Raw genomic sequence first — 19,113 nt, 5'->3', positions numbered from 1 at the left:
CTCTTTATTTCATTCTAATCGTGGAATGCATGTATCTCTGTTGATTCAGCAAATTTGACGTGGTCGGAATCTCTTGGTTGATTGTGTTACTCCAATTTCATCAGAAAATTTCAAATATCCAAATTCTATTTTTTTTATAAGCTACCAGTTTCGACATGCGTTCTTAGTGGCAATAAATTTCAAATCATGGGTAATTTAGTTATTTGATCTATTAGGAGATGTGACTTCTATTTCTACAGCCACCGCTTGATTGTGTAGATATTCCTCTTTTTTCGATCATTTTCCCATGAGTTCTCTCTGGTCTTCTCGAAGGTACTTTTCCGAATTCACTGTTAGCCCCTCTTCAAAATCTTGTTATTTCCCTCTTGATTTATATGTATGACGATTTTTTGCATGAAGGAGAAGTGTATAGGGCATAAAGGAGAAACAACTTGGAGCTCTTCATCAGAAATAAAGGTAAATTTTCTCTATCTCATTGTTTCCTTCACGTTCTGCGTCTCTTTTTCCTTTTTTTCATCTCAATTGCCCTTTTCTCTATTTCATTCTGATCATAGAATGTATGTATCTCTATTGATTCAACAGATTTAGCATGGTCAGAATCTCTTGGATGATTGTGTTAACTCCAATTTCATCAGAAAATTTCAAATATCCAAATTCTAATTTTTCTATATAATAGAAGAGCGATCAGTTTCGACATGCGTGCTTAATGGTAATATATTTCAAATAATGGGTAATTTAGTGATTTGATCTATAGAGATACGTGGCTTCAGTTCCTACAGCCACCGCTTGATTGTGTAGCTCTTCCTCTTCTTTCGATCTTTTTCCCATGAGTTCTCTCCAGTCTTCTCAAAGGTACTTTTCCTAGTTCACTGTTAACTCCTCTTCCAAATCTTATTATTTCCCTCTTGATTTGTATGTATGATGATTTTTGGCATGAAGGAGAAGTGTATAGGGTATAAAGGAGATAACTTGGAGCTCTTCATCAGAAACAAACGTAAATTTTCACTATCTCATTGTTTCCTTCATATTCTACGTCTCTTCTTCCTTTTTTTTCATCTCAAGTTTTACCCTTTTCTCTGTTTAATTTTAATCGTAGAATGAATGTATCTCTGTTGATTCAGCAGATTTAACGTGGTCAGAATCTCTTGGTTGAGTGTGTTATTCCAATTTAATCAGAAAATTCCAAATATCCAAATTTTAATATTTCTATATAATAGAAGGGCGACCAGCTTCGACATGCGTGCTTAGTGCCAATAAATTTCAAATCATGGGCACTTTAGTCATTTGATCTATCAGGAGATACATGGCTTGTGTTCCTACAACCATCGCTTGATTATGCAGCTCTTCCTCTTCTTTCGATCCTTTTGGCAGGGTTCTCTCCAGTCTTCTCAAAGGTACTTTTCCCAGTTAACGGTTAGCTCCTCTTCCAAATCTTCTTGTTTCCCTCTTAATTTTTATGTATCATAATTTTTGGCATGAAGGAGAAGTGTATAGGTGTGATGACATTTTTCCTACTAGTGTTGCAAGTAAATTCAGCGTTCCGAGGCCTAAAACCTCCTTTTTTACCTCACCTTGATTTGCGTGCATGGTTCGAACCCATATCCCAAGCCTTCTATGTGAAAAGATGAGAAATAGAAATTTCTAGAATTAAAAATTTGATTTTTGATTAACTTTGGTCAATATTTTGAGCAAACGGACCCGGATCCGTGTTCCGACGATCCCGGGAGGTCCGCAGTAAAATATGGGACTTGGGCGTATGCCCAGAAATGAATTCCGAGGTCCCAAGCCTTAGAAATCAATTTTTGAAAGAAATTATTTTGTGGAATTATCTAAGAAAAGAATTAATGTTTGAAACCATTGGTATCAGGCCTGTATTTTGGTTCCGGAGCCCGGTGCAAACTTGTTATAGTATTTAAAAGATAACTGTGAAATTTGGTGAAAAACGGAGTTTATTTGACGTGAGTTATGAACTTTGAGAGTTCTTGATGAAAATATTGAGTTTTGATGTTTAATTCATAATTTTACATGTTATTTTGATGATGTGATTGCACAAGTAGGTCCATATGATACTTTTGAGCTAGTATGCACGTTTTGTTTGAAGTCCCGAGGGCTCAGGTGAGTTTCGGGTAGGTTCCGGGATGTTTTAGGCTTAAAACATAGTTGTTGCAGGTCCAAAGATGTTGCAGATCTCTGAACCCGCCAGTGCTGACTGCATTAATTTTGTGCTGACCGCGGAGGGACCTTTGTGGCTGCACTCCTTTTTGTGCGGTTCACGGTGAGGAAGAATTTCACTGGTTTGACTTCGGAAGCCTATATATTTTGATCTACAAGAAATGTTGAGATGATTCATAAATGAAAGTTGTAGCTCTTCGTATCTAGTTTCTAGAAAAATAAAGAAATCACAATTTGGACATATGTAGAGAAAGTTATGGCCAAAATACTAAAGCATGTCACTGCAGTCAACATTGTGAGCTCCGCGGCCGCACCCCTTTTTGTGTTGTCCGCACAGGGGTTTGAGAGGGGTATATTTAAACGGGATTTTCAGTTATTTTTCATTTTTCAAAACCCCAAAAATATAAGAGGCAATTTTTCAAACAACTTTTCTTCTCCAAAACATTAGTAAGTGAGTTCTAACTCATTTTCTTTACTCCTTAACTTCTTTTTACAAGATTTCATCCTAGAATCTAGGATTTTCATGGTGGAATTGGGGAATTTTGGGTAAAACCTAAGAAAATTAAAATTTGGGGATTTAGACCTCAAATTGAGGTCAGATTCCAAAACCAATTATATATCCGGGCTCGGGGTGAATGGGTAATCGAGTTTTTATCCGAATTTCGGGTTTGGACCAAGCGGGTCCGGGGTCGATTTTTGACTTTTTGGGAAAAACTTTAAAAAAAATTATTTCCATGCATTAGAAATGTTTCATTTAGCACTTATTAATATTATTAAGTAACTTGTGGCTAGATATGAGCAAGTTGGTGGTGGAATCAAGAGGTAAAGCAATAGTTGAGGCTTGAGTTGTGTTCGTGGCATCGAGGTAAGTGTTTGGTCTAACCTTAGCTTGAGGGATTAGGAGTTGTGTCTTATTTGCTATTTGCTAATTGTGGAGTACGACGTATAGGCATGGTGACGAGTATCTATACGTCAATGTCAAGCATGTCCGTGAATCTTGTATTGTAATTGTTGTGACTCCGTTGAGATTTATTGTGCTTCATATGAGGATTATCATTATTGTTCCCTTGCCGGGATGTTGTTGTCATATTGTTGTTCCCTTGCCGGGATGTTGTTGTTATATTATTGTTCCCTTGCCAGGATTCTGTTATGTTTGGTATTGATAAATGAAAAGAGAGCGGGTTGCATGCCTGCAACAGTAACATATGAAATGGGAGCAGGTTGCACGCCTACAACGGTAACATATGAAAAGGGAGCGGGTTGTACGCCTGCAACGGAAATATATGAAATGGGAGCGGGTTGCACGCCTGCAACGATAATTTATGAAATGGGAGCGGGTTGCACGCCTGCAACGATAATTTATGAAATGGGAGCGGGTTGCACGGCTACAACGGTAATACATGAAATGGGAGCGAGTTGCACGCTGCAACGGTGCAATATGAAATGGGAGCGGGTTGCATGCCCGCAACGGTATTACATGTGTGCTCGTTCTTCTTATTTCCTTATCTTTGCAAGTAATTGATTTATAGCACTCCTTACATTTCTCTACTATTGTTCTGTTGTTATCTGTTACACCCCGCAACATGTTTCCCCCGCCCAATTTTAGTCGTAATTATCTTCTTCTATTTTTGCTATATATGATTTAACTGCACAGGTTTATTTGGTAGGCTGGCCTTAGCCTCATCACTACTTCGCCGAGGTTAGGCTAGGCACTTACTAGCACATGGGGTCGGCTGTGCTGATACTACACTCTGCACTCTTTTGTGCAGATCCCGGTGCTGTAGATTTCGGACCGCAGTGAGATTGTTGTTTCTTGTTCATCAGGCGACCCGAGGTAGTCCTGCAGGCGTTCGCAGGCCTTGGCGTCACCTTCTATCTACTATTCATATTTCTTTCACGTATTTCCAAAGATAGTGTTGTATTTATTTCTTTCAGACCTTTATTTGTAGTATTCCTAGATAGTCTGTGAAGTTGTGACACCAGTCTTGGGTAGATTTATTATGGAATAGTATTTGTAGTATTATTAAACTTGAAATTTAATCTTCCGCTTAGTAAATTTTATTGATTGATAATTGTTGGTTCTTAATTGTTAATGGATTTAGAATGGAAACAAAGTAAATAATTCAATTGGTTGGCTTGCCTAGCTTTCACTAATAGGCGCCATCACGACTCCCGAGGGTGGGAAGTTCGGGTCGTGACAAGTTGGTATCAGAGCTCTAGGTTATATAGGTCTCACAATTCACAGACAAACTTAGTAAAGTCTGAGGGATCGATACGTAGGTGTTTGTATTTATCCCCCAAAGGCTACAGAGTTAGGAAAAACTTCACATCTATTCTTTCCTGTCGTGCGGTTTGGTTTCTCAATGCTGATTGGATTTCTACTCTGTTCTTTCGCAGATGCCGAGAACACGCGCTTCCTCATCCGCTGATCAACATCCCGAGCCCCCAGCAGCAGTTCCCACGAGGGGCAAAGGGCGAGGTCGAGGCCGTGCTAGAGGCCGAGGTAGGGGCAAAGCTCAGCCTAGAGCAGCAGCACCAGCGGCGGAGCCTCAGGTTGACTTTGATGATAAGGTTCCGACCCAGACAGTTCTGGTGGGCCCAACTCAGGTTTTAGAGGGGTTTATTACTACCCTAGTACTCTAGGATGCTCTGGTCCGTCTAGTGGGCCTTATGGAGAGTGTCACACGGGCAGGCTTGCTTCCTGTAGCACCAGCCGTCTCTCAAGTTATAGGAGGAGCCCAGACTCCTGCTACCCGCACTCCGGAGCAGATGGTTCCCCAGTTCCAGACTCCAGCAGCTCAGCCAGTTAGAGTAGTTCAGCCGGGTATGGTGGCTCAGACCGGTGATGGAGTAGCTATGTCTGCTGATGCTTTGTGGAGATTGAACAGGTTCACCAAGCTCTTCACTACTACTTTTGGCGGTGCGTCTTCTAAGGATCCCCAGGATTATCTTGATAGCTGTCATGAGGTTCTCAGGAACATGGGGATAGTGAAGACCAATGGGGTCGACTTTGCTACTTTTTGCTTATCTGGATCCGCCAAGACTTGGTGGAGAGATTATTGCTTCGCTAGACCAGCCTGATCGCCTGCTTTGACTTGGGAGCAGTTGACTAAGCTATTTCTGGAGAAGTTTCTCCCTATCACTCAGAGAGAGATCTACCAGAGGCAGTTCGAGCGTCTCCAGCAGGGTTCTATGACTGTCACTCAGTACTAGACCAGATTTATCGACTTGGACCGTCATGCTCTTGTCATACTTCCCACCGAGAAGAGAGAGAGAGAGAGAGAGAGGGTGAGAGGTTCATTGAGGGGCTTATTCAGCCTATTCGACTTCAGATGGCTAAGGAGACAGGGAGTGAGATTTCTTTCCAAGAGGCGGCCAATGTGGCCAGGAGAGTTGAGATGGTTCTGTCATAGGGAGGTGGTCAGGGGTCTAACAAGTGGCCTCGTCATTCAGGCAGATTTAGTGGTGCCTCGTCTGGAGGCAGAGATTCTTTTGGTAGAGGCCATCCTCCTAGGCCTTTTCAGTCAGCACTTCAAGTTTCTCACAGTGCCCCAGGTGGCCGTGGTTCTTGTGAGCACGTGATTTTTGCCCTACGAGAACTACTCCCAAAAATTCAAAATAAAATAGTTTTTGTGTTGTTTGTGATTTATTTGTATTTTTGTCTGTGCATATTTCTACTTTAATTAAGAAAAATACAAAAATATGTGTTGCATGGGCATTTAGGATTTAATTTTACAATTTAGGATTAGTTAAACAGTAATTTGTTTTACGAAAATGAAAAAATCGAAAAATAACGTACTTCGTATTTTTAGGGTTTAATGTCAAAATTGTGTGATTATCTTTGTATTTAATTTTGTGTGATAATTATTATTAAGGGTTAATTAGTATTCTTTAAAGTTAATTTTGAGTTTTGGTAATTAGAAATCAAAAAGAAAATAAAAGAAGAAAGAAGGAACAAGAGAAGAAGAGTTAAAAATCGGACTGGGCTGGTTTTTAAAAGAAAGTTTCAGGCCCAATGTCACACCCCAACCCAGGCCCAAACCGGCTGGTTTCAGAGACAAATCAAACGACGTCGTTTAGTAACACTCAATCTGGGCCGTTGATCTCAGCTGATCAAACGGTCCCAAAGCCTTGACCCAACCCGACCCCGACCCGTCATTCCAATACTCGGTCTAACCCGATCCCCTCACAAAAACCAAACGACACCGTCTTTTTTAAGTGAGTTGATCCAAGTCGTTGATCTCAATTGATCTAACGGCTAGGATCAAATCGCTTGCCCCCATATATAAGTCCAAACCATACCCCCCCCCAAACCAAACCCCCCTCGCCCCATTATCTCTCTCAGACCCTTCAGAGACGCCCCCCCAAACCCTAGCTGCCCTCGTTCCCTTCGCCTGAAAACCCGGCAGAGCCGGCTCCGATGGCCGTAAAATTCACACCACTGAACCTCATAACCACCCTCAACACAGATCCCTACCCCTTTAACCTCGAATCATTTCGGTTTGTCTCGAATCTTCAATCGAAGATTCGAGCAAAACCCTAAGCCTACCCAACCAGTCCCAGGTTCACACCCCAGCTCCACCTGACCCCCTCATCCCAAATCCCATGTTAGTCTTGCTCAAATCAAGCCGGAACTGGACGAATCCTAAATCGACTGAACGTGCCCTAGAAGAACAAAACCTAGGAATCCATCCAAAAGATTTGAGGTCTTAATCGACTTTAGTCAAGTGTTCTCAGTCGAGAACACTCGATTAAGGTCCGTTTTGGCTTCAAAGTCTCAAGACGAATTTCAAACTAAAACAGATGGGGTTTGGCATGGAAGTTTCGAGGTATTTCCTTTTGTTTTCCTTTTCCTTCTGTTGTTTGTTTTATTTTGACTGAGTAGTTCGTCAAGTAGTTCTTCCTACTCTTTCGGACCCTTTTCTTGGTCCAGTTTCCTTCTATTGATTAACATGTGTTATAAACAGTTTCATCGATTAATCCGTTCATGTCTGTAGTTTAGTAGTTCTCGTCAAGTTGTTTGGTGTCGTTTGTTTTGTTTTCAGTCGTAGGGTTCCATTCAGTATATCCTCAGGGTCCCTACATTTTGTGTTTAAGGCTAGTTTAGAACTATGAATATTGGTTCGAATTGCTTCATTTCATGCGATGTTTGGTTCCCTTTTCTTTGTTGTTCGTCATTTTGCACATGAGTTAAGTTTGTTTGTCGATTCAGTACGTTTACAGTGATCATTCCTCCTGTCTAAGTTTGATTTAGAATTGTGAATGCAGTCAGTTAATCCCATGTACATGTGCATCCTAGCAGCTTTGCATCAGTCTGCTATTTGATCTAATCTGAGTTCTGAGTTCGAACTGCTAGGTGAATTGAATTAAATTGGTTATGGCTGCTGTAGTTTGCTGATTAATTAGGAATCAGTTTAGTTATCTGATTAAGGAGATTGGTTATAGCTGATGGATTTGGTACAGATCGAAAGGGGTTGAGGTAGGATAGTAGTTCAGGGCATTCAGGAGGGTAGTTTGGGATTTGAAAAGTTTGAAATGGTTAATGAGAGTGGTCTGACAGTAAAGGTACCAATATAACCATTAAACTAGTGTATTGTCCCATAATAGTGGGATGAGAATCAATAATAATATGAGAGGTTTATTGGGAGTAATTAAAGTAAAAAGTACCCATAACATGTGAATTAATTATTGAAACGGGACATATAGTAGTGGGGAACAAGGGAATTAAATAAAGAAAAGACAAGGATAGTGGGGAACAACTGAATTAAAAAGAGAACAAAACATGTAGTAGTGGTTGAGGAATATCATGGGCAGAAATACTTTCTTAATTAGCTTAATGCTCCTAAGAGCTGGAAAGTTAATAAAAGTTGGGCTATAAATGAGAGGAGTTGGACACAGTTTAAAGGGGGATCTTTTTGAGTCTGGTCTGGGTTTTTCTTTTGGACAGACCTTAGAAGAGAAAAGCAATCTGAAAAAGAGAGAAAAGAGTTCAAAGTTTGAATACAAATAGGTTTCGAGATAGCTTAAGATGAGTTTGGGTGTAGTGTTGTAGTAGTGTGTTTTTTCTGATTTCATTTCTGAGGTCGTTTGAGCTGTTTAAGTTTGAGTGTTCTGGTTTTAACTGGTTTCAAATCCACATGGGTTTGTTGCATATGTTACTGGGCTGTTGGTGGATTGCTGTTTGTATTGCTGCTCGTGTTACTGTTGTGCTGCTGCTGACTGCTCTTCCTTCTTTTGCTCTATTTTTTTCCAATCCAGGTACATATCATGTAACCTCAAGTTTGTGGACATGAAGTAAAATGCTGAATGAATCTCTGTTGATATGTCTTCCGTGATCCATGTAGTATAAAATTCCAGTAGAATTTTCGTTTGTAACTATGGTTGATTTCTCGGGCGCGTTATATTTCATATATGCCTTAGACTTTCACTAGATTTGTATTTGTAACTAAAACTGGACTGTTTGGATTATTGGACTATGGTTATTCATTAGCCTTAGTATAGTTTAGTTTGCTTTTGTGTAGTTTAACTTTTTTTTTAAATTAAAAATAGCTAGAACAGGAAACTGCTCTTAGGAGCTATGATTTTCATTCGTATTCACAATTGGAAATTCAAACTATTGTGAGTAATTAGCAGAAAATATCGGTTGTAGTGTTAAGTAGATTCAGACCTGATAAGTAAGTTACTGATTGGAACTTGATTTTAAAATGGATTACGGGCTCCTACTAGTGTAAGATCAGGCATTCTTTGTTTTTTAAATGCGTTAGATAGTTCATTTGCGGATATAAGTCACATACAAAGAAATCCTTAGGATGTAGCAATCTGAAATTGATATGGGTTTTAGGAGTACGAGTTCAGCATGTTTGGTCAACCCTACACAACTCAGGTGACTATGCGTAGGATAATTGAACTAGAAAGTTGGCATGTTAATTTGAATTTAGAATTGATCATTTGTTTGCCAATAATTAGGCCGTTGTGAAGAAAATCAGTAGGCCAAGATTCAAATAAAATCAGTGGGAGATCAGGGCTCAATTGAGGGCCTAAACGTGACTGCTTCTGCTCAAATCGGACTTGGGCCTGACTCTACTTAAGGCCCAACGACAGTCAACCCTTCCCTTTCTTAAAGTTGACAATTTTTCCTTCCTTCAGGCTGCCTTTGAGGCCCAACCTGCTGAAAATCTTAGTGTGCTCACTAAAGCTTTTTATTCGATATTGTGATGTAATACTTTCAATGATGGTTTATTAATAATGCTAATTAATTTGGACCTTTCTTTTGTCTGCAGAGACAATAAAGGTCGAAAATCATAGTCTCTTTAGGATTGGCCTTTAAATAATAGATGAGACGAGCCTCGCCAAATAAATGCATAAATTGTGGGGCCCTCAATAAATGGTAAAAATGAAACATTTAGAATTCGGGATGGGCCTTTTAGTGAATTTCACGGCCCTCCCCAAAGATAATAACGCGCTAGTCATTTTAGACGCGCTTTTTAAATTTACTTTCTTAAAACTCGGGTGCACATTTATGTGACCCAAATCCAAATCTCAACGGAGTTGAAATGTGTCAATAACCACGGGTGCATTGATGCGATGTGGTTCGAGATGTATTTTCACGATATTACAATTCTCGTTAAAAAAATAATAATAATAATAAAAGCGGTAAAAAAGTTAAAATTTGCACATAGGTTCAACATGTATTAAAATCAGATAAATAAGCCCAATATGACAGTTGAGCGACCATGCTAGAACCAAGGAACTCGGAAATGCCTAACACCTTCTCCTGGTTAACAGAATTCCTTACTCGGATTTCTGGTTCGCGGACTGTAATACAGAGTCAATCTTTTCCTCGATTCGGGATTCAACCGGTGACTTGGGACACCATAAATATCCCAAGTGGCGACTCTGAATTAAATAATAAATCCCGTTTCGATTGTCCTTTAATTGGAAAAACTCCCCTACGCCCCTGTTACGGGGGCGCGGTGAAAAAGGAGGTGTGACAACTCTAGCGACTCTGCTGGGGACTCGAACCTAGAACTTTTGGTTCAGGGTTCAGAATTTGAGCTTAGATAAACTGTTAGATTTGGCTTTATGTGATTTTTTACATGTTCAGGCTTAATGTGCTAAATGATGCTTTTACCGCTTTGATATTATCTGAACTGTATATAAACTGTGCTGAAACCCTTCTCTTCTTACCTCCGGGGATGTGCTTACTGGTTGAGACTCCCTATTTTGTTAGTATCATACCCTGAAATAAGAAAGAGGCCGGACAAGTTACAAAGCCGGACGATCTCGCGGGTCCCCGGTACGTTGCTTCCTCCTCGACTCGAGTTGTCCGCTCGGGTACACAATCTATAACAAATACCTAGGCTTTGAACCTAGAATAACGTGACTTCATGTTGGATCTCTAGTAGGAACGATTATTTGCATCATGTTGCATTTGACTTAGGGGACTCAACACAGGGGTTGGGTCCGTCTAGGACAAGCAACCTGAAACGGAAAAGACCATCCTGATGCATCTTACTTGCTACTTGTGCATTTGTTTGCTTCGGACTTGCATGCTGACCGGCTTTTGAATATTTTTTAGGAAAGAGAGATAGAGGTATGAGGGTTAAAAAGAGTTAAATCGCCTGTTTTGAAAAAACTAGTGTCCAAATAGTGTCGAAACTCTGCCGAATTTTTGAGAAAATGAAAAAAAAAAGGTTTTGTTTATGAAAAATAGTTTTATTTGCCAATGAAAAGATCCTTATTTTCAAAAGAAGTTTGTTTTATCGGCCCGAACTACGCCGGTTTGATTCTCACCGGATGTGAGATACGTAGGCAACCCCCATCGGGTCCAACCTCCCCTTTTGCAAAATAGCCAAAAATGTTAAACTTTAATTGTCAACATAAATAAATCGGGTGATGCCGTTTTTGTCAAAAATAGCCGAATGTCCCCAAAAGGGACGACGGAAGGCTGATTTTGCATAAATAGCCACCTTTGGTCATTTTAAGATTTCAATTGGTTAATCCATACATGCTTAAAATCTGCGTTCTCGAAATGCTGAAAGGCCGTATTTGCGAAATCGGGTTTTTATTTTTTTATTTTTTTTTTTGGGAAAAATGTGTGTTAATTTTATTTTGAGTCAAATAAATCTTAAATTTTAATCACCTTAATAAATGTACAGGATGAGCACGATGCAAAATGAACCTTTTTCAATAATGACTAAAATCCCCTTCAAGTTGCGGCTATGGTGGGATGATTTAGGCGGTAAGGGATAAGATGAGGTCAAGAAATATCTAAAAGGTCTTACGGGTTTATTGGAAATCCAGCCTCGGGGGATATCATAAGAGCTTTGGTCACCTGCTGGGACCCGGCACACAATGTCTTCCATTTCCCCGATTTTGAACTCACCCCGACTTTGGAGGAAATAGCCGGGTACATCGGAAATGCTGAAGTCCCGATAAGGCAAAAATACCTGGTTGCTCCAAGAGCTGTCATCGCGCATCGGTTCTTAGATTCATTAAAGATACCCAGGACGGTCCATAACCCAGATTTGGCTGCGGATTTTTGTAATCCGCGCTTCATATACGACAGATACGGTCATGTCGGAGGATTCAACAATCCGGGTAACAAGTTATGTAGCAAAAGTAACCGTCAGAAATGGGAGGAGCATAGACGAGTGGCTTTTATGATAACCTTTTTGGGCCTTTTGGTGTTTCCAAGGAAAGACGGAAACATTGATTTGAAAATAGCCGGGGTCGTCAGTACCTTGCTCACTCAAGATGAAAGCACTCTTGCACCTATGATAGTATCTAATATCTTCCGAGCTCTCACAGCCTGCAAAGCCAGAGGGAACTTTTTCGAGGGGTGTAACTTGTTGCTACAAATATGGATGACTGAGCATCTCTGTCACCGTTCCCGACTCTTGAGTTATGGTTCCTCGAATAAAACTTGCATAGAAGAGTTCTACACAAGAATTAAGTGGGTCAGTCTACCCGAAGGAGTTATGGCGTGGACATCATTCTTTCGGACCCTCACCGCCAGCCAAATACAGTGGACGCTAGGATGGTTGCCCGTTGATGAAGTCATATATATGCCGGCAGCTAGGACCCACTTTCTATTGATGGGGCTCAAAGCATTCAGCCTTACGCGCCATATCGGGTTTTGAGACAACTCGGGAGATGCCAAACAGTGCCACAGGAGGAATATCTTAGTGCTGAAGTAATTGAGATTAGCCCTGACGGACAATTTCCTGAAGCAAGAGTCCGTCAGATTTGGAGTGAATGCCAATATTTAAAAGCAGATACTTGCGTACGGGATCGGGCCAAAGGCGAAGTGGCGCCAGGATACCTTGCTTGGTATAGGAGAGAACTTGAGCACGAAAGGCCGACTAAAAGACCCCATCTCCAGGAGTTCGTCAAGGCGTCGCAAGAACAGTGGGATTGGTTGGATAAAGAACACGAGTACAGGTTGACAATAGGCAAGTTGGAGAAGCAAGTTATGGATTTGAAATTTGAGAAAGATTTGCATATCGCTGCAGATGAGGGAGAAAGGAGAAAACTAGCTCAGGAAAACGAGGTCCTCAAAACTCAAATCCAGGAAATGAAAATAGCTGCCATAAGCTAGGAGAGAAGCCAGACTGATAAAAGGCTCATAAACGGTCTAAAGAAGAAAGTCCTCGAGTATCAATAATACCTAGAAAAATCTAAAGCTGGTCTAGCGAGAATCCAGGTGAAATGGATAAAGAAGACAGAAGAGCAAGTACGGCTCATGCAACAAATGAAGAGGGACTACGAAGAGCGGATCTTCAGACAAGCCCGAGATGCCAGAACAGATAGGAAGCGCTACTATGATTTGATGGCCCGAATGAAGAAACAGATGAATGAGTTTCAAGATCAACTCTTTTACAACGCTCAAGTGCTGGAGACGCGGAATCAACAAATAGAGCGATTGCTTATGGAAAGGGACAAAATCAAGGGAAGAATCGACGATATCGGACACTACATCACCATAAAGTGCCTAGCTTGTGAGGATATGTCCCGTACCACCTTCTTCGCTTCAATAATGATTTATGTCCACCAAATCATGGAAGATTTGAAAGATCTGCAAAGGGTCCTTACACCAAAGCCCGCGGCGAGGCCGAACGACGCCCTGCGGACGCCAAAATTCAAAACTTTGAGACATTCATAGTTTGAGTTTGTATTTTCCTTGTCTTCAGAGTCTACTGTCCGTTGGAGTTTGTATTTCCCTTTTTACATAAAGTCTGTGGTCTGTATCAAGCCTGTCAGTTTCCTTTCAAAAATGTTTTACCTTGTAATAAAACGTTTTGCTAATGAAGATTGAAAAATCCAAAAATGGTGTCTCTATTTTCCGCACAAGACAGAACTACGCACGGTCTGATTCATGCGGGGACATGATACGTAGACAATCTCTATAGGATTCGACCACCACTAAAAAGAAAAGGAAAAAATGAAAATAAATAAAGAAGGACAGAATAAAGGAAGCTTAAAAGAAGGGGCACAATTATGAGAGGCCGGAATGACGCACACAACCGAAGCAAATGCGTGATAGAAAATGGTTAATTGCCTAGGTGCATTGCATCCCAACGTGTAATTCATATGTGTTAAACTCTAAAAACTAACAAGTTTGTTGATTTCCAGAGAATTCAAGCAGTTAGTTTATTTAGAGGATACTTGCACATTTCCATTACCAAACCAGATCGAAGGGACCAATACCGGAAATCATGTCTATCCCAGATGTCGACACTAGTGTTGAGGTAGAGGAGTTGGACGTCTATAAAATGAAAGAGGAGATGCTCAAGCTTAAGCAGCAGATGGCCGAAATGTACCAAGCCTAGTTCAAAGGGCAATCACAGCCAGCTTACCCTGCTAACCCGGCTTTTACCCCACCATTAGCTCAGTCCCAGGATCATCCCGCCACCGATCTAGGTTTTCCCATTTATCAACACTACCATGGTACTACTTCTCATACGCCACAAGCTCCACCCCCAAAATCAATCCCATACCCTCCTCCGCCAATCACCCCTGTCTTTGTGGCATGTCCACCAGTTGCACTCCATAAATCCCCGAGTGAACCTGCGTTCCAAGCGCAGGACAACCAGTATTATCCCCCGGAGTTTACCTTCAAAGTGCCTGAAGCCTATCCACATGATCCACATTTTGACCTACCGGAGAAAGCAGAAAAATCGGCCAGAAATCCTGAACAGGAAGGATGTTCAGAAAAATGAAAAGCATAGAACAATCCTTCAGGGATATGAGAGGGTTGGGAGATCAGGTGAGTGTATCTTACAAAGACCTGTGTTTGTTCCCAAATGTACAACTACCGGCAGGGTTCAAAATGCCCAAATTTGACTTGTACAACGGACACGGTGATCCGGTGGCTCATTTGAGAGGTTTTTGCAGTAAGATGAGGGGAGCCAGAGGAAAGGATGAATTGCTAATGGCTTACTTCAGTCAGAGTTTGAGCGGAGCAGCATTGGAGTGGTACACCCGCCAAGATCACGGAAGATGGTATACATGGGACGATTTGGCCCAAGCATTCGCTTGTCACTTTCAATATAATCTTGAGATCATTCCGGACCGACTGTCCTTGACCAAACTGGAAAAGAAGCGCAGTGAAAGCTTTAGAGAATATGGTTTCCGATGGAGGGATCAAGCAGCAAGTTTAGATCCCCCAATGAAAGAGAGCGAGATGGTTGATTACTTTTTGCAGGCTTTGGATCCAACCTACTTTGGTCATCTTGTGTCCGCAATTGGCAAATCTTTTAATAAGGTTGTAAAAATGGGAGGCATGGTCGAGTAGGGGCTTAAGTCCAACAAGATCATGAGTTATTCAGCGATCAAGGCAACCACCCAGGCCATTCAAAGCGACACTGGGGGTGTGCTCGGGAAAAAGAAGAAAGAAGATGTCACGATTGTTGAGTCCGGAGCCTGGTTTGGATCTAGAGGCCCATCACCTTACTATAGCCAATACCGACCCTACCACTAAAATTACCTCCACACTTCATATAGCCCTCCACAACACTACTACCCACAGCCAGATCCCCATTTTTCCGTCCATCATGCACAAGCCTATACCCAAACCCCGGTACACGCACAATGGCGTACGCCGGCTCCACAAAATACATACCCAGCCCCACAAAACACATATCCACCCCCAAGGGCCTACAGAAATCCCCCCGGGATAGGTTTCCGACCAAACCCAGCCCTCAAGAATGAGAGGTCACAGAAGCAAAAGACTTTCACTCTACTGGGCGAATCATATACCAGTCTTTTCCACAGATTGAGGCATTTGGACATGTTGAATCCAATTGAGCCTAAAATGCCAAATCCTCCCCTAGAAATCTTGACCACTCGGTGAGTTGTGAGTACTGCTCAGGTGTCCCTGGGCATGATACAGAGAAGTGTTGGAAACTAAAAACAACTGTGTAAGAGCTTATCGATACTCATCGGATCGAGGTTCAAGCCACAGAAGCACCAAATATTAATCAGAATCCACTGCCGGCTCACCATGAGACACACATGATTGAGTTGATACACAAAGAGGGGGAGCCCAGGAAGCCCTCACAGACGGTAATGATGATCTGTTCCAGCGAAACCAGCTCAAAGGAGAAGGTAACCAGTGGGAAATCAGTGGTCCAGTTGAGAGAAGTAGATGATAAGCCAACTGTAGTAGCCGAGAGAGGGTCGTCGAGCCTTGTTGCAGTGAAACCCAAGAAAGCTAAAGTGGTAGTGCCAAGGGCTGCAAGTAAACCTGTTGTGGTCGTGAAGGGTGCTCGCACAGAGCCTGTTATTATAAAACCGGTAACTCAGTTTCCAGTGATCAACAACAAGGCTGTTCCTTGGAATTATGAACGGGTGACAGTGATTTACAAAGGGAAAGAAGTCAAAGGAGAAGTGTGTGAAGCCCAAGGTCTAACTCGTTCGGGAAGGTGTTTTGCTCCCGCAGAGTTAAAAAGGGCCAATCCAGTAGCGACAAAGAATCCAATTACCGAGGAAGAGGCAGAAGAATTTTTAAAGAAAATGAAGGCGCAAGATTACTCCATTATGGAGCAGTTGAGGAAGACCCCAGCACAGATCTCATTGTTATCCTTGTTGATCCATTCAGATGAGCACCGCCAGGTATTGATGAAAATTCTGAACGAAGCCCATGTTCCGGATAATATCTCTGTGAACCATCTAGAGAAAATAGCAAACAAGATTTTCGAAGTCAACAGGGTCACTTTTTCAGACAATGAGTTTCCCGTGGAGGGTACAGAACATAATAGAGCCCTCTATTTGACCGTGAAGTGTGAAGACTCGATACTTACTCGAGTACTGATTGATAATGGGTCCAGTGCCAATATCTATCCTTTGACCACGTTGAACAAACTAAAGGTCGATGGTGACAAAATTCACAAGAACAACATCTATGTTCAAGGGTTTGATGGAGGTGGTACAGACACAGTGGGTGACATCGTACTTGAATTAACAATTGGTCCGGTCGAGTTCACCGTGGAGTTTCAAGTGTTGGACGTGGCAGTGTCGTATAATCTTCTGTTGGGGCGACCCTGGATCCATGCCGCCAAAGCAGTGCCTTCTACATTACATCAGATGGTCAAATTCGAGTGGGATAAGCAAGAGATTGTAGTACATGGGGAAGACAATACAAGCGCCATAAGTGATGTCGTCGTACCCTTCATAGAGACTGACGATGACAAGGGGCAGTGGGTTTACCAAGTTTTTGATACGGTTTCAGTGGACAAAGTTCCCGAGGGTGAAAGTATCCCACTTCCCAAAATAGCAGCTGCAATTGTCATGGTAGACTCGGAGATGTTGAAAAACGGGTTTGTGCCAGGCAAAGGTTTAGGGGCTAATCTTCAGGGTGTTGTTCAACCGGTTTCTTTGCCCAAAAATCTGGATACCTTTGGGCTGGGGTTCAAGCCTACAGTGGAGGATGTGAGGCAGGCCCGCAAGTTGAAGAAAAGAGTCTAGGTCCTTCCCAAGCCAATCCCGCTCCTGTCCAGATCTTTTGTCAGGCCGAGCATCAAAACGCAATTGTTGTCCAGGGTTACAGGGCCATTGATTGGTGCAGATGGAGACTTAAATGAAGGCTTTGAAAGATTATTCACCGAAATCAACATGGTAGAAGTTGGGGAGGGGTCCAGCAAGGTGGATGTGCAGTTTGTGGGGCCAAAGGCAAAAATCAACAATTGGATGGCTACTTCTTTTCCCATTCGGAAGGAGTCTTGGTAGTTGGCTCTGATTTTCCTTCCCGTTTTCTGGATTATTCCAGGGTTGTAGTCCAGATTTCTTTTATTGTGTTCATCAAAGTGTGAAACTTTGTTATCCCGTAATTCAATAAAATAAAAAGTTTCTTCTTTATTCCTTATTTTATTTTAATTTTGTTTTCTTCTTTTCTTTTTCTGTATAGTTCTCTTTATACTGGTCTTAATGACATGGCGTGCATAAGGAATCCTCAGCCCAGTCTTAAAAATCAATATGATTCTGAAATGATAGTTCAAGAAGTAGATTGCGATTACGAATCAGAATATGATGATGAGGATGAAGCCTTCGAAGAAATTAGTAAGGAGTTAATTCACTTCGAAGAAAAACTCAAACCCAATTTGAATGATACAGAAGCCGTCAATTTAGGGGACACAGATAACGTCCGAGAGACTAAAATAAGTGTCCACCTCGGGCCAAAAATTCGGGAGGAGTTAATCAAAGCACTCATTGAGTACAAAGATGTTTTTGCGTGGTCATATGACGACATGTCATGTTTAAGCACTGATTTAGTGGTCCACAAATTGCCCACTGATCCAGCGTTCCCACCCGTCAAGCAAAAGTTGAGGAAATCCAAAACTGATATGAGTGTGAAGATTAAAGAAGAAGTTACCAAGCAGTTGGATGCAAAGGTTATTCGGGTCACTCGATATCCTGTCTGGTTGGCTAATGTCGTGCCTGTACCGAAGAAGGACGGCAAGATCAGAGTATGCGTCGATTACCACAATCTCAACAAAGCAAGTCCGAAGGATAACTTCTCACTACCCAATATCCACATTTTGATCGACAATTGTGCCAAGCCCGAGATTGGATCTTTTGTGGATTGCTATGCCGGGTATCATCAGATTCTAATGGATGAAGAAGATGCAGAAAAAATGGCCTTCATCACGCCGTGGGGAACTTATTGCTACTAAGTAATGCCATTTGGGTTGAAGAATGCGGGGGCAACTTATATGAGGGCAATGACTACTGTATTTCATGATATGATACACAAGGAGATTGAGGTATACGTAGACGATGTGATCATAAAATCAAAGCATCAGGCCGACCACGTTGAAGATATGAGGAAATTCTTCCAGAGGCTTCGCAGGTATAACCTCAAGCTTAACCCCGCCAAGTGTGCATTTGGTGTTCCCTTCGGAAAACTGTTGGGATTCATAGTCAGCCGGCGAGGCATCGAGTTGGACCCATCAAAGATCAAAGCCATACAAGAATTGCCCCCTCTGAGGAACAAGACTGAAGTGATGAGTCTGTTAGGAAAGCTGAACTACATCAGCAGGTTTATTGCTCAGCTCACGACAACTTGTGAGCCTATTTTCAAGTTGTTGAGGAAGGACGCTGCGATCAAGTGGACTGATGAGTGTCAAGAAGCGTTTGACAAGATAAAAGGTTACTTGACAAACCCACATGTGTTGGTTCCGCCAGAACCAGGGAGACCTTTGATTCTTTACTTGACAGTCTTAAAAAATTCATTTGGTTGTGTACTGGGGCAGCATGACGTCACCGGCAGGAAAGAACAAGCCATCTATTATCTTAGCAAGAAGTTCACGGCTTATGAGGTTAAGTACACTCACTTGGAAAGGACATGTTGTGCCCTAACTTGGGTAGCACAGAAGTTGAAACATTATTTGTCATCCTACACTACTTACCTCATTTCACGCTTGGATCCATTGAAGTATATCT

Source organism: Nicotiana sylvestris, chromosome 11 (genome assembly GCF_000393655.2).
Source record: "Nicotiana sylvestris chromosome 11, ASM39365v2, whole genome shotgun sequence".
Taxonomy (NCBI): Eukaryota; Viridiplantae; Streptophyta; class Magnoliopsida; order Solanales; family Solanaceae; genus Nicotiana; species Nicotiana sylvestris.
The sequence above is the reverse complement of the archived record's forward strand: the minus strand, read 5'-3'. Positions refer to the sequence as shown.